Raw genomic sequence first — 16344 nt, forward strand, 5'->3', positions numbered from 1 at the left:
TACAGAGAAAATTTACAAGGATGTTGCAGGGTCTGGAGGACCTGAGTTATAAGGGAAGATTAAGTAGGTTAGGACTGTATTCTCACCTTCTTCTGCTGAGGTTGGGTGGGACTACAACCAAAGGCCATACGTTAAAGGTGAAAGGTGAGAAGTTTAAGGGGAACATGAGGGGAAACCTCTTCACTCAGAGGGTAGTCGAAGTGTGGAATGAGCTGCCAGCACAAGTGGTGCATGCATTCAGTGTTTAAGAGAAGGTATATGATGGTCTCCTTTATTTTTATCATTAATTGGTCGGATTAATGCTATTAAAATGATGATTTTACCAAAATTTTTATATACTTATTTCAAGCCTTACCAATTTTTATTTCTAAATCTTTTTTTGATAACATTGATTCAAAAATTTCCTCATTTGTGTGGCAAAATAAAAACCCCAGGTTAAGTAAAAGGCAATTACAAAAATCTAAAAAAGATGGTGGTTTAGCTTTACCTAACTTTAGATTTTATTATTGGGCAAATAATATTCGTAATTTAATGTATTGGAAACTAGATTTGGATTCACCATTGTGCCCACAGTGGGTAAATTTGGAATGTAATGAGGTAAAGGAATATTCTCTATTCTCTGTTCTTGGTTCTTGTCTTCCTGCTGATTTAGTTAAATTTAATAAACAAATATCTAATCCTGTTATTAAACATACATTACGAATTTGGTTTCAATTTCGTAAATTTTTTACTTTGAAAAACTTTGTTCTTGATAGCCCTATCTTACTTAATTTCTTTTTCAAACCCTCTTGGACAGATCAAGCTTTTAACATATGGAAAAGGAAAGGTATAAAATGTTTTCGTGATCTTTTCTTTGAAGATACTTTGATGTCATTTGACCAACTTTCCAACAAATTTGAATTACCTAAATCTAATTTTTTCAGATATTTACAAATTAGAAATTTCTTACATAAAGTTTTACCATCTTTTCCTAATTCAACTTTAGTGGATTTTACAGATTTGATTTTTACCTTAAACCCTTGTCAGAAGGGATTAGTAGCTTTTATTTATAATATGATTATGAAGATACAACCAGAAATATCAGAATTAAACAAGAATGGGAAAAAGAACTTCGATATAATATATCAACAGATAAATGGGAAAAAATTTTGCAAATGGTTAATTCCTCTTCTATATGTGCTAAACATGCTTTAATACAATTTAAAATAGAGCTCATATGTCTAAAGATAAACTTGCTCGATTCTATTCTCATATTAACCCTCAATGTGACAGATGTCATTCAGAAGTGGCCTCATTGACCCATATGTTTTGGTCATGTCCCACTTTACATAACTATTGGAAGGACATATTTGTTACCATTTCCTCAATTTGGAATATAGATTTACAACCTCATTTTATTACTGCAATTTTTGGCATACCAAATGAAGATGGTAATCAGTTTTCCCCTTCAATCAGACGAATGATTGCTTTTGTAACATTAATGGCTAGAAGGTCTATATTACAAAACTGGAAAGAAGTAAATCCTCCTACCACGTTCCAGTGGTTTTCTCAAACTATTTCTTATTTGAGCCTGGAAAAAATTAGAAGCACTATTTTTGACTCATCAATTAAATTTGAAGAAACTTGGAGACCGTTTATTCGACATTTTCATATGAATTAATTTGGCCTTTTCCAGACCTTCTTTCTGTTTATTCATGTTCAGGTATGGAGTTCTGGAGTTTTTTGACACTATCATATACTTGTAAGCTATTATTATTGCCCATGTTAGTTTAGTTTAGTGTTTTATTTTTCTTAATATATATTTTTTTCACATATTTTCAAATTTTTTCTTCTTTTAATGGTTATTTTTGGTTTTTTTTTCATATATAATCATATGGACTTGATTGATTAAGGTATTTTTTTCTGTTGATGTTTAATAGGATATTGTTATCTTATTATTAATGTGATTTCAAGTCTATTGTATTCATAATTTACTCATTATTATGTTATGTTTTTTTTATATGTATATATGAAACTCAGTAAAAAGATTGAAAAAGAAAGAAAAAAGAGAAGGTATATGGATAGTATATGGATTGTATATAGTATACAAGTGGATAGGTGTAGGCTGTTTAAATGAATTCAGTATAGGCTATATGGGCCAAAGGGCCGGTTTCTGTGCTATACTTCTCTAAGACTAGATGACAATCTCTTCAGCTTCCAATTTCAGAACCCTGGAGTGTAGTCCATCTGGTCCAGGTGACTTATCTATCTTTAGACCTTTTAGCTTCCCAAACTCCTTCCCCTTAGTGGTAGCAACTACACTCACTTATGCCTACGAGGGCCGCTCCTTTATTCCATTTGCAGAGTGCAGGGCCACCTGATCTAGTATGTATGGATTTCCTCTCCTTAGAGCCTGATTCCAGCAACACAGCAAATGCCTTGATTATTATGGACCACTACACCAGATATGCTCAAACTCTCCCTACAAAGGATCAGAGGGCGTCCACCATGGCCAAAGTGTTATGTGAAAAGTATTTTGTTCATTATGGCCTTCCCAGATGGGTACATAGTGATCAGGGATGGAATTTCAAGAGTAGGCTCATTTATGAGTTACTGAGCATGCCTGGAGTTGAGATGTCGAGAGCTACACCTTATCACCCTCAGAGTGATCCCCAGCCTGAGAGGTTTGATTGGACATTGCCAGACATGCTCAGAACCCTGGAGGTCAGCAAGAAGAGCAAATGGAGTCAGCATATTGGGCATCTGGTCCACTGCTACAACTGGACACAGAATGACGCTACTGAAAACTCACCATGCTATATGATGTTTGGGAGCGAAGTAAGGTTACCTGCAGACCTCTGTTTTGAGACTGGTGGGGAAGACTTGCCACAGAAGACCTATCTTAACGATGTGTCTGACATGAGGAGGGATTTGCAAAAGGCTTATGAACTAGCAGAGGCCTCTGCTATCAAGCAGAATCAAGGAAACAAGAGGAGATAGGATCAAAAGATTAGGTTCTCCCAACTGATCCCTGGAGACAGAGTTCTAATAAGGAACACACATAAAATGCTGGTGGAACGCAGCAGGCCAGACAGTATCTACAGGGAGAAGCACTGTCCTGACGAAGGGTCTTGGCTTGAAATGTCGACAGCGCTTCTCCCTATAGATGCTGCCTGGCCTGCTGCGTTCCACCAGCATTTTGTGTGTGTTGCTTGAATTTCCAGCATCTGCAGATTTCCTCGTGTTTGCCCTTCTAATAAGGAAGTTGGGGCTGCCAGGATAGCATAAGTTGGCTGACAGCCGGGTGGCTACGCCATACATGGTGGAGAGTCAGATGCCAAATGTGCCAGTTTATCGGGTGAGGCCAGAAGACAGGAATGGGTCTGTCAAAATTCTCCATTAGAACCTCCTTTTACCTCTAGAATATGAGGTACGTGTTAATCCAGAGCCTAACATGGACCCTACACCTGGCAGGAGGACTCTCCACCGAAGTAAGAGAACAGAAAAACAATCGGGTGGAGAGACCTGTAGGGGCCCTAACCACAATGTTCTATGGACTCAGAGGACGAGGAAATGGGGGTGTGGTGTTTGTTACCTTATGTAAACTCCCCAGTAATGATGAAGAGATTCCTGAACCTCCCCATGCTGATGTGGGTGTAGCAGTGGACAGGCAGGTTTGTGGCTGGACAATGAATGGAAACTGGGCTCCAGAGCAACTAGCAATGAAGCTGAGCTCAGTCAAGAAACAGGGAGACCTAAGTTGCCATAAGGCATGAGTACTTGACAGGGGGAGGCCTCTCCAAGTAGACAGGAAAGATTCCAAGGAGTGTCCAAGGCTGAAGAAGTAGATGATGGGATAAGGAGGTCTCAGAGAATCAGGAGCCTCCCAGATAAGCTGGTCTATGTCACACCAGGGAACAGAGTGTTCCACCTATCCCCCCAGTGAGATATGTCACTACCTTTGACAAATAGCCTTGACATCATGGAATTCCTTTGAAAACTTTGTTATTGACGATGGGTTGATAAATTTCAAAGTCATGAGGGCATGACTATATTTTGGGAGGGGGGAAGCAGGAGAGTGTAACACCCTAGTAAAGATTTTACCGCTAATGTTGTAAGATATTTCTTGTAATGGTTTTCTGTGGCAGCAGTGTGTTCCGCTGGTAGTTGTTGGGTTACCTAAAAGATAAAGGACGTTTAGGAATGTTGTGTCCTCCAGTCAGGGTGGTAGAACTGGGAGAAAGTTATAGAGAATGCTGGGGGAGAGGTTTTATAATGGACACTGAGGTGGGTCAAGAGCCTTTTCAGCGGCAAATGGAGAGAGAAGAAGCTCAAATGAACTGGCCATGGGATTCAATCCAACCGAATGCGCAATCTGATGGAGCCCAGGAGGGGAGATTCTACTGGAGATCAGTGAATAGGAGTTGGCACCGTGTGTACATTGGACACAATGGCTTTTGGAAGATTTGAGCTCCAACCTGTATACATTTGGCTGTTTAATTATGATGGGACCTTTTGTTTTCTTTAATAATTGTTTGGTTAGGCTGACATTCATAAAAATATTTGCTTTATAATTGTATGCAACGTACGGTCTGTTATCTCTTTCCGCTGGGTGATTGCTTGGGAGCGGCAGCTTACATAGGATTCACACAGATTAGAGTTCGGGGGGGCAAGACATCCCAACCTCATGGGTTTGGCAAGGCCAAAGTCATATCTACCCTAGATTTACAGAGTCTGAAACAAGATGGTTTTCTCACTGTTGATTCTGGTGGCTGCTCACGAGCCGCTTCTCTAGAGATGCACTTTTAAAAGAGGTTTCAGCTATATTATATGCCCTCTCTTTTTCTTTTATGTTTTTGATTTCTCTTGTCAGCCATATTTGCCTCATCCTCCCTTTAGAATACTTATTCATCTTTGGGATGCAATTATCCTGCACCTACCAAGTTGCTTCCAGAAATTCCAGCCTTGGCTGTTCTACCATCATCCCTGCTGGTGTCCCCTTCCAATCAACTTTGGCCAGCTCCTCTATCAAGCCTCTGTAATTCCCTTTACTCACTGTCATGATACATCTGACTTTAGCTTATCCCTCTCTCACTACAAGGTGAATTATATTATATTACAATAGAATTACTGCCTCCTAAGGGTTTCTTTACCTTAAGCACCCCAATCAAATCTGCTTCTTTACACAACACCCAATCCAAAATTGCTTTTCCCCTATTGGGCTTGACTGCAAACTGCTCTGAAAAGCCTTCTTGTAGGCATTTTACAATTCCCTCCCTTTACAATTCCCAATATACCTGCACATTGAAATAACATTGCTCTTTTTCCATGCATTTTCTATCTCCCATTGCAATTTGTATGTCTACATCCTGGCTATTGTTCGGAGACCTGTATATAACTCCCATTAGGGTCTTTTTATCCTTGTAGTTTCTTAACCCTACCCACAAGGATTCTACATCTTCCAATCTTATGTCACCTCTTTTTCTAAGGATTTGATTCCACATTCTAGAGGGATTGTATTGAGAGCATCCTGAGCAGCTGCATCACTGCCTGGTTCGGAAATTGCACCATCTCGGATCGCAAGACCCTGCAGCCGATAGTGAGGTCAGCTGAGAAGATCATCGGGGTCTCTCTTCCTGCCATCACGGACATTTACGCTACACACTGCATCCGCAAAGGAAACAGCATTATGAAGGACCCCATGCACCCCTCATACAATCTCTTCTCCCTCCTGCCGTCTGGGAAAAGGCTCCAAAGCATTCGGGCTCTCACGGCCAGACTATGTAACAGTTTCTTCCCCCAAGCTATCAGACTCCTCAATACCCAGAGCCTGGACTGACACCTTGCCCTATTGTCCTGTTTATTATTTATTGTAATGCCTGCACTGTTTTTGTGCACTTTATGCAGTCCAGTGTAGGTCTGTAGTCTAGTGTAGCTTTCTCTGTGTTTTTTTATTACGTAGTTCAGTCTAGTTTTTGTACTGTGTCATGTAACAGCATGGTCCTGAAAAACGTTGTCTCATTTTTACTATATACTGTACCAGCAGTTATGGTTGAAATGACAATAAAAGTTGTCCTGACTTGACTTGAATATTTTTTTTTGCCAACAGAGCCACCCCACCCTTTCTTCCTACCTACCTGACATTTTGATACAAGGTGTATCCTTGGATGTTAAACTCCGAACTATGATCTTTCAGCCATGACTCAGTGATGCCCACAACATAACTGCTGATCTCTAACTGAGCTACCTTATTTCATATACTTCATGCATTCAAATATAACACCTTCAGTCCTGTTCTCATCACCCTTTTCAGTTTTGCCCCAATTTCCACTTCAGCTTACCCCACTGACTACAATTTTACCCTATCACCTGCTTGTCCTTCCTCACACTGTATACTGTATACCAATTGCCTCATCCTTAGCACTTTCATTCCAGTTCCCATTCTCCTGCTAAATTAGCCCTCCCCAACAGCTCCAGCAAACCTCCCCACCAGGTTATTGGTCCCACTCGGGTTCAGGTGTAACCTGCCCTTTTTGTACAGGTCATACCTTCCCCAGAAGAGATCCCGATGATCCCGGAAGCTGAGACACTGTGCCCTGCACCAATTCTTCAGCCACACATTTATCTGCCAAATTATGCTATTCTTACCCTCAATGGTGCATGCCACTGGCAGCAATCCAGGGGCTGCTGCTGCTAAGGTCCTGTTCTTCAGCTTTCTGCCTAACTCCTTGTATTCTCTCTCCAGGACCCCTTTTCCTCCCTGTGCCAATCTGTACCATGACTTCCAGTTGATACACTTGTTAAGTACATTTGAATCTTGAGAACTGGATAAGTGACTTCATTTGTTTTCAAACAGGATTATTCCTATGAGAGGAGGGCTAGATAGGAGTAGGTTTGTTAGACGGATTATAAACTGCGCTGTGTGCAAATCAGAAAATGTGAAACTATGCTGACTAACCAGAAACTTGGATTAAGACAACTCACAAAAAAAAAGCAGAGAGGTGGATGAGGGTAATTATCTATAGTTGGTAACATATTTATTATTTTGAGACAGAGTATGGTAACAGGCCCTTCCAGCCCAGTGCTGCCCAATTCCACCCACATGACCAATTAACCTACTCACCCACACATCTTTGGAATGAGGGAGGACAGTCACAGGGAGAACATGCAGACTCGTTACAGACCGAGGAGGAATTGAACTCACGTCGCTGACTTCGTAATAGCTAATCACTACTCTACCATGCCACTCCTACGACACACTCCCACAGAAAGGAAGCTGATTCAATGATTATTTTTCAAAATGACATGAGATAAATTAGAAAGACAGAGCAGGGGTGTGGGAATAATTGGACAGAAAATTAAGAGAGAACTGACAAGGGCACAGTACTCCAACTGGCCTCTTGTGCCTTGTGTCAATTTGATTATTTCAAAGGTGGGTGATCAGGGAATAAAAGTCACACTCTGAGTTTGTCAGTGAACTCTCAGGGAACCGTACATGTGTGAAAATTGCCCAGCCTGCAATATTTATGGAACCTTTATTAAGAGCTAATTGACCATCATCTAAAGCACCTTATATGTCTGGGCTCCAGACCCATAACTCTGTAGTGGAAAAAAACATCTCCAGTGTCGAGCTGTTTTAATGTTAACCCGTGTCTTCTAGTTTTACGGTTGCAGAAGCCTGAATAGCTGTTGTTCGGAAGAGAACCCAAGACAACCTCTGCCAACGAACCTGCTGAATTTTTAACAGTGCTTTGGAACCAGATACCTTCACCATGGTAACATTATTTGGTTACAAGGGTCAGTGGAAATTCCAATGGAAATTGATAATTCTGATGGAAAGTCTCAACTGTGTCGTACTTATTTCGCTTTTGTCTGAGGGGAAATTGACACGCTGTACAGCATGGGCAGGGGCATGCTGACTTCTCCACAAATAATGCTTCAAGTAAATGTTGATCTTTCTATTTTGACATGGACCTACTTTGAGGCGATGGCCTGAAACCTCACAGCAATTTGGACTCACTCTAATATTAGTTCTTTCCCAAGAGGAAGAATTATTTAGTCATAACCTTAAAAATATAAAGGAAGGTGGTGTCTTCGATATTGGAGAAGCTCAGACTAGTTGAAGGAGATCTCACCAAAGACACTCACATGTACTGTGGAGAGCATTCTAGCTGGCTGCATCATTGTCTGGTATGGGGGCAGGACGGTGCAATTGCACAGGATGGAAGTAAGAGGTGAGAGTTGTAAAATTTGCCAGTTCCATCATGGGCACTGGCATCCTGAGTATTCAAGACAAGGAAACAGCATTATGAAGGACCTCATGCACCCCTCATACAATCTCTTCTCCCTCCTGCCATCTGGGAAAAGGCTCCGAAGCATTCGGGCTGTCACGACCAGACTATGTAACAGTTTCTTCCCCCAAGCTATCAGACTCCTCAATACCCGAAGCCTGGACTGACAGGAAGCCCTTCTGTCCTGTTTATTATTTACTGTAATGCCTGCACTGTTTTTGTGCACTTTATGCAGTCCAGTGTAGGTCTATAGTCTAGTGTAGCTTTCTCTGTGTTTTTTTTAATTACATAGTGCAGTCTAGTTTTTTGTACTGTGTCATGTAAACCATGGTCCTGAAAAACGTTGTCTCATTTTTACTATGCACTGTACCAGCAGTTATGGTCAAAATGACAATAAAAGTGACTTGACTTGATCTTCAAGGAGCGATGCCTCAGAAAGGCGGCGTGCATCATTAAGGACCCCCATCACTCAGGACATGCCTTGTTCTCATTGATACCATCAGGAAGGAGGTACAGGAAATTGAAGGCACACACTGAACAGTTCAGGAACAGCTTCTTCCCCTCTGTCATCCAAGTTCTGAATGGACACTGAACTCATGGACACTACCTTCCTACTTCTTCATTTTTATTTTTGCACTACTTAAAACTTAACTATTTTCTGCTGTTCTTTTAGGTTCTTCAGTGGTGTGGAGAGGGGAAGCTTGCTACGTGGGCATCAGCTTGCTCTCCATATCATACTTCTCAGGCTCGCATGTCTAGGCAGCAAGGACACAGCATCCATTGTCAACCCTGACCGACAGAGGCCTCCCCTTTGAAATTTCCCTCTCACCCTAAATGCATGGACTCTAGTATTAGTCATTTCAACCATTAAAGAATGATACTGATTGTCTATCAATGCCTCTCATAATCTTATGAACTTCTAAAGTGTCTCCCCTCAGTCTCTGCTGCTATAGAAAACAATCAAAGTCTGTCAAGCCTATTGCCCTCTAATCCAGGCAGCATCAGGAAGTTCAGGAGCCTCAGGACCCACACCACCAGGTTCAGGAACAGTTATGTCCCCTCAGCCATCAGCATCTTGAACCAGAGAGAATAACTTCACACAACTTCAATTATTTCCACAACCTATGGGCTCTTCATCTCATATTTCTTATTTATTTGTTATTATTATTTCCTCTTTTTGTGTTTGCACTGTTTATCATCTTCTGTGCTCTGGTTGAATGGCCACGTTGGTGTGGTCTTTCATTGATTCTGTTGTAGTTATTATTCTATAGATTTATTGAGTATGCCCACAAGAGCACAGATTTCAGGGTTGTATATGGTGCCATATATGTACTTTGATAATAAAATTGACTTTGAATTTTGAAGTTTTGAGCTGGAGGCCTGAGAAATCGGCCTGCCCTGGAGTTAGAGGACTGTGTATGTGTGTGGATGGTTGAGAGGGAGGAACAGGGCTTGTTTCACAGATATTGCTTTGTTGTTTGTCGTGTTCTGTGTTGTTTTGCCAGTCACTGTGGGCAGAACATGTGGTGACACTTGTGGACTGCCCCTAGCACAGCAATACATGTACAGTGCGTGTGATTCCAACCCATTTACACAGGAGCAGCACACAAAACGCTGGATGGATTCGGTGTGTCAGGGAGCATCTATGGAGGGAAATGAATGGTCACAGTTTCAGTCGAGACCCCAGTCCATATGAAAGGTCTCGACTGACTGAGTTCCACCACCACTTGTTCTCCACGTTGCTCCAGATTCCAACGTCTACAGCATCATGTGTTCACTTCCAGCAGGATCCCACGTGGATGTGAAGACCACGCCGTTACTTGGAAGAGCAGAAAATAATCTCAGTGGTCCTGACAAACATTCATCCTCTGATCAAGATTATTACAGATGGAAAATTCTGTTGATGCCCGCAAAATAAAAGCAGTAAGTACTGGAAAGACTCGTTACTTGCCTTTTTTGTCAGATATATCTCAGCAACTGTAGAGGAGCAATTTTATTTTATTTCGAGACACTACGCAGTAACCGGCCCTTCCAGCCCAATAGGCCCATGCCACGTGACAAATTAACCGACTTGACTTTGACGTCTTTGGAACGTGGGAGGGAACCAGAGCACATGGGGAGAACATGCAAACTCTGCCTGAAACTTATTGGTCTGTGGAGTGCTGCCAGCCGGCACACTCCAGCCTACAGGAGTACGTACTGGGGTACACGCCGAAGCTCAGTGGGGAGTGACCACGGTGTGGGATTCTTCCACTGGAGAGGGAGGGGCCAGGTTGGGTGAGGAAGCCCCTCATTATTGTGGTAGTCCATCACTCCAGGGGGCCTTGTGTGACACAGCAGTCCCATTGATGTGTAGGAATGCAATAGAACAGCATTGCTGATGAATGAAAAGCACGAATGGTTTATCCTTTTAAACATCTTATTATGAATACGTGCATTTTGATATAAATGACTGCAATGTTGTAGGAACAACTTCTTCCCCTCTGCCATCAGACTTCTGAAGAGTCCATGAACACTTCCTTGCAATTCCACTTTATCTGATCATCTCTCAATTTATTTATTAACATAGTAATTTTTTATGTCTTTCACTGTACTGTTGCCATAAAACAACAAATTTCACAGCATATGTCAGTGATGGCAAACCTGATTCTGATTCTGAGATGCCAGCGTTCTAAATGTACTGTTTGACCAGAGGTCCAGCCAGCCCGCAGTTCAGGTCTTCAGTACAACAGGTGGGATTTGTTTGATCCCATAAGTGAAACAGAATCAGGTTTAATATTATTATGCAATACATAATAATTTTAAAAATCTATAGATTGCAATAAGAAATGCTTAAATATAAAAGTAAATTAAACATCGCAAAAAGAGAGAAAAAATAAAAAAAATACTGAAGTAGCGTTCATGGGTTCATTGTCCTTTCAGAAATCCGATGGCAAAGGGGCAATGCAGTCCCTGAAACACTGAATGTGTGGCTTCAGGCTCCGATTGCTCCTTCTTCATGGGAGCAATGAGAAGAGGGCATGTCCTTAATGACAGATGCCATCTTTTTGAAGCATTGCCTTTTGAAGGTGTCCAAGATGCTACAGATGTCAATGCCATGATGGAACTAGCTGAGTTTACAACTTCCTGCAGCTTTTGTCCAATCCTGTGCACTGGCCCCTCCATACCAGACGTGATGCAACCAGTTGGAATGCTCTCCGTGGTACATCTGTGGAAACTTGCGTGGGTCTTCGGTGACACATCAAGTCTCCTCAAACTCCGAATGAAATATAGCTGCTGCATCCATCACACTTTGCAGTTCCCTGACATGACATGGAACAACTTGGCAGGAGATTGTCATCTGTGGTGATGGGGAATGTTGTACATTTAATATCTGAGTGATATTTTAAATATGTTGTTTGATTAAACATTCTTTATTTACACAATTCATTAGGGGTTATTTGTATGTGAGTGGCACATCATTACATGAGTACCTTGCTAAAGAAAAGAAACTAAACACATGAAATTCTTCCAGCTCCTGCATTTTCCTTTGGTTAATTTCTGGACTTACAAAACATAGCAGGGCTCTCAGCAGGAATTCGAGGCTAGTCATCCATGTCACACTTCAAGCTGGACGCGGTAACAAATGCATCAGCCTTATCTTTGTCTGGTACCCATGTGCTGGGGTCCACCATCACTGAGATGGGGATGGTCTCGGATCCTCCAGGAGCATTGTGATTATTCCTTGCTGTTCCGAGTGGGATGTGGTAGTGCTGCAACTGTTGATCTGATCCGTGGATTGCAACGCTGTAACTCTTCCTCTCCAATCAGATTCCACCATCATTGTCACATCCACCTATCACCTCCCACCTTGTGATGTCTTTCCTGCTCTCCTCTACCCCCACCTGCCTATCACTCGCTCCCCCTCACTTGAATCCACTTATTACCTGCCAGCTCTTGCTTCACCTCTCCTCCATGCTCCCTCTTTCTTTCAGTTCTGATGAAAAATTGACAGTCCATTTCCTCCTCAGATGCCTTTCCCCCCACTGTCTGTTACCCTGTGTCCTTGTTGTCTAGCAGCTTTAACGGTCTTGGACCACACTGCCAAAATTTCATTAATTAATTTGTTGGCATTAAAATCCTTGAGAAGGCTCTATAAATCAAGGTCTAACACCCTTGGGGAGGATGCTGCATATTGTCCACGCCAGGAACACCAGACTCCAAAACATCTTCTTTTCACCCACTGACCCACCCCTCCACACCCCCACCACCACTACTTTATCATTTCCTGTCAGTCACCTCATGTACAGACACTCCTGGGCCTAGTGTCACTTTAGGGACACTATTTTTGTACACTATCTAATGTATTTATATTTATTGTGTTCTTTATCTTATTGTCTTTTTTTTTGTGGTGCATCAGATCCAGAGTGAGAATTATCTTGTTCTCTTTTATACATGTAAAATAGAGATGACCTTAAAGAAACTTGAATCTTGAATTTTTCACTCAGATAACGAGCGTGTTACCTCAAGCTGCCCAGCAGAGGGCAGAACAGCCCTCCGCTCGTTTAAACTGGATTCCCATGACCAGATGCAGAGAAATTTCAGTAGCAGATGTTGCATTCCAGCCTGAACATTTTGGACTGCAGTTGTACTCCCCTCTTTAAACTGTCCAGCGGGAGTGAGTCCACAAGATCCCGTCCATGAGACCATTCAGATTTGTAACATGCGTCAACTTTCATCCGGACTCTCACGGTCCGGAACGTCAGAGGGGAGGTACGGGACCTTATCTTTTGGAACAGCTTCTTGCCCTCTGCCATCAGATTTCTGAACAGACAATGAACCCACGAACACAACCTCACTCTTCCTCTTTTGCATTTTTTATTTATTGTTGTAACTTAGATTACGTAATTTTTACATTTTGCAGTTCTATGTGTTACAGTAGCACAGCCGCTTGCATATTGCTAAATCTGAAAGATCGGGGTTTGATTTCCACTGCTGTCTGTAAGGAGCTTGTACGTTTTTCCAATGATCATGTGGGTTTCTTCCGGATGTTCCAGTTTCCTCCTACACTCCAAAGCCATATGGGTTAGGGTTACACGAGTGATTCTGCAGATGCTGGAAATAAATAAAAAAACACAAAATGCTGGCAGAACTCAGCAGACCAGACAGCATCTATGGGAGGAGGTAGTGACGACGTTTCGGACCGAAACCCTTCATCAGGTTAGGGTTAGTGAGTTGTGGGCTTAATATGTTGACTGCTCAAGTGTTGCCTCCTCGCTGATTTGATTTGACACAAATAACACATTTTGCTGTGTTTCAAGTACATGTGACAAATCAAGCTGATCTTATATCTTTATATATATATATATATATATCATATTATATTATATATCATATATATTATATTATATATATCATATCATATTATGTATCATAGGATCTTCATTGTCATATCTTCTTTCTGAGGAAGGTGAAGAGAGCTGGACTGTACATATCTATAGTCAAGACACTACGGATGTGCAGTAGAGAAGATTCCTAACAAGCTGCATCACTGCTTGGTACCGAAACTGCACTGCCGTGGACAGGAAATCCCTGCGACAGGTAGTCAAAACTACCCAACACATCACCAGCACCAGCCTACCTGCCATCAAGGGCATATATACAGAAAGGTGCCAGAAGAGGGCCAAAACAGTCATGAAGGATCCCACCCACCCAGCTCATGGGAGGAGGCTATGTTGTATCCATGCCAGGACCACCACACTCAAAAGCACTTACTTTCTCCAGGCCGTAAGACTGAGCACACCTCCACCCTACTAACCCATCCCTCCACACCTCCAACCACCATTACTTCACCATTTCTAGTCAGTCACCTTATGTACAGACACTCCTGTCCCTAGTGTCACTTTATGGACACACAATCAATCTCATTTACTGTGTTTTTATTGTTGTGTTCTTTATCTTATTGTGTTTTTTTGTGTTGCATCACAGCTGGAGTAATCTGAATCATTCTTCTTCACACTTGTGTCCCAGAAATGACATTAAACAATCTTGAATCTTAAATCTTCAGTTTTGAATATGTCAGTGATAATAAACTGGAACTTGAAGCTGAACTTGATACTCGGAGACTGAGAGGCGGCCTGGTAGATGGATCCAATGTTGTGATGTAGTGGATTGTCGGAAACTTTTCCACGGGTAGAAAAGACAAATATTAGCAGGCATTGGTTTAAGGTGAGAGGGAGAATGTTTATAGAGTCATAGAAAAGTACAGCACGGAAACAGGCTATTTGGCCCATCTAGTCCATGCTGAACTAATTAAACTGTCTACTCCTATCGACCTCCAACAGGACCATAGTCCTCCATACCCCTACCATCCACGTACCCGTACAAACTTTAGGTAAATATTGAAATCAAGTTCGCATGCACTACTAGTAGCTCATTCCACACTCTCACCACCCTCTGAGTGAAGAAGCTTCACCTCATGTTCTCCTTAAACTTTTCACCTTTAACCCATGGCATCTGGTTGTTGTCCCACCCAACCTCAGTGGAAAAGCCTGCTTGCATTTTACCCTATCTATACCCCTCATAATCTTCTTCCTTATCCAATCTCCCTTCAATCTTCTATGTTCCAAGGAATAAAGTCTTAACCTTTCCTTATAACTCAGGTCATCCAGACCCAACAACATCCTTGTAAACTTTTGCTGTACTGTTTCAACTTTGTTGACATGTTTTCTTTAGGTAGGTGACCAAAACTACACACAGTACTGCAATTAGGCCTCACCAAAGTTTTAAAGAACATCACATCGCAACTCCTGTACTCAGTACTTTGACCTATGAAGGCCAATGTGCCAAGAGCTTTCTTTATGACTCTGTCTATCTGTGCCATCACTTTCAATGAATTACGGACCTGCAATCCCAGATCCCTTTGCCCTACCACACCCCTCGGTGCCCTACCATTCAAAGGAGATTTGCAAAGCAAGTTTGTTTACACAACACATGGTGGGGGCCTTAAGGTTGTTGTTGCCAGGAGAGCTAATGGGGATAGACTGCCTCTTATGGTGTGCGTCTCAACCTCTGACAACAAAGTCCAACTCCTAACCTTCATGTGTGGCTTAGCTACTAAGCCTGGTGCATCTGTTTCTAATGACAGGAGAAAGGGCAAAGGTGGATCACTTTGGGCAGATAGGGTTTGTCAGCCGTGCTTGGTTGCTCATCCAGCAGAAGGAAAACTCTGATCTCAAACCTCCACAGCCTTGCGGCTGTACCCACTCACGGGAAGGGCTTCCAGAGCTGGAGTCCCTAAGGCAGTCCTATGTTGAGTTCAACGCTGAATGGCAACTCGCGAGGCACTGCCAGTGCCAAACTGTATCGGTGTCTGCCGTTCATTTGGGTTCATCAGCTGCGTAGAGAGGGGAGCCTACTTATGGCTAGCACAGGGCTTTACAACACCAGCGATTGAGGTCCAATTCCTGATGCTGCCTGTAAGGAGTTTTACATTCTCCCCATGATTGCGTGGGTTTGCTACACGTTTTTGAAGTTAAAGTCGAGTTTATTGTTGCAATCACAAGTACATGTATGCACAGATGCCCGTTCCTTTCCAGTCCTGATGAAGGGTCTCGGCTCAAAACATTGACTGTTTATTCCTCTCCATAGATGCCGAGACCCTTCCTCAGTACTGGGAAAAGAACAGGCTGAAGCCAGGCATCTCAGCCCGGAACATCGGTTGTTTAATTCCCCTCCACAGATGCTGCCTGACCTCTGAGCTCCCCCATTTACGTGGATCAGAAAGGTTTGGAGAGACATGGGCCAAATGTGAGGAACTAGGAGTAGACTGGAGAGCCTGTTTGTGTGCAGTGTGCCCCCATGTCTTCATGACTCCATCCCAAAGGTGTGAGGTAATTGGTGGGTTAATTGTCTGCTGTAAACTGCCCCAGGTAGGTGAGTGGTAGAATCTGAGGGTGGGGTGGGGTGTTAATGGGAATGTGGGGAGAATGAAAACACTGATTAATGTGTCATTGATGGTTGACAGAGATGGTGGGCCTTTGGGCCTATCTCCAAGCAATAAGACTCTGTGATTCAAGCCAAGAACAAGCAGGAA

At 42.4% G+C, this 16344-nt stretch overlaps 1 protein-coding gene across 2 annotated transcripts in view; it reads left to right on the forward strand.

Moving 5' to 3' along the window:
• Positions 1-14287, forward strand: part of LOC132399967 (general transcription factor II-I repeat domain-containing protein 2-like) — a 58270-nt gene extending 43983 nt beyond the window's left edge. For both annotated transcript variants that reach the window (XR_009514152.1, XR_009514151.1), the window contains 2 exons: positions 7640-10193; positions 13687-14287. The gene's annotated coding sequence lies outside the window, so the exon portion shown is untranslated. The remainder of the gene's footprint in view (positions 1-7639; positions 10194-13686) is intronic.
• The last annotated feature ends 2057 nt before the right edge of the window (positions 14288-16344 follow it).

This window comes from Hypanus sabinus, chromosome 9 (assembly GCF_030144855.1).
Source record: "Hypanus sabinus isolate sHypSab1 chromosome 9, sHypSab1.hap1, whole genome shotgun sequence".
NCBI classification, from domain to species: domain Eukaryota; kingdom Metazoa; phylum Chordata; class Chondrichthyes; order Myliobatiformes; family Dasyatidae; genus Hypanus; species Hypanus sabinus.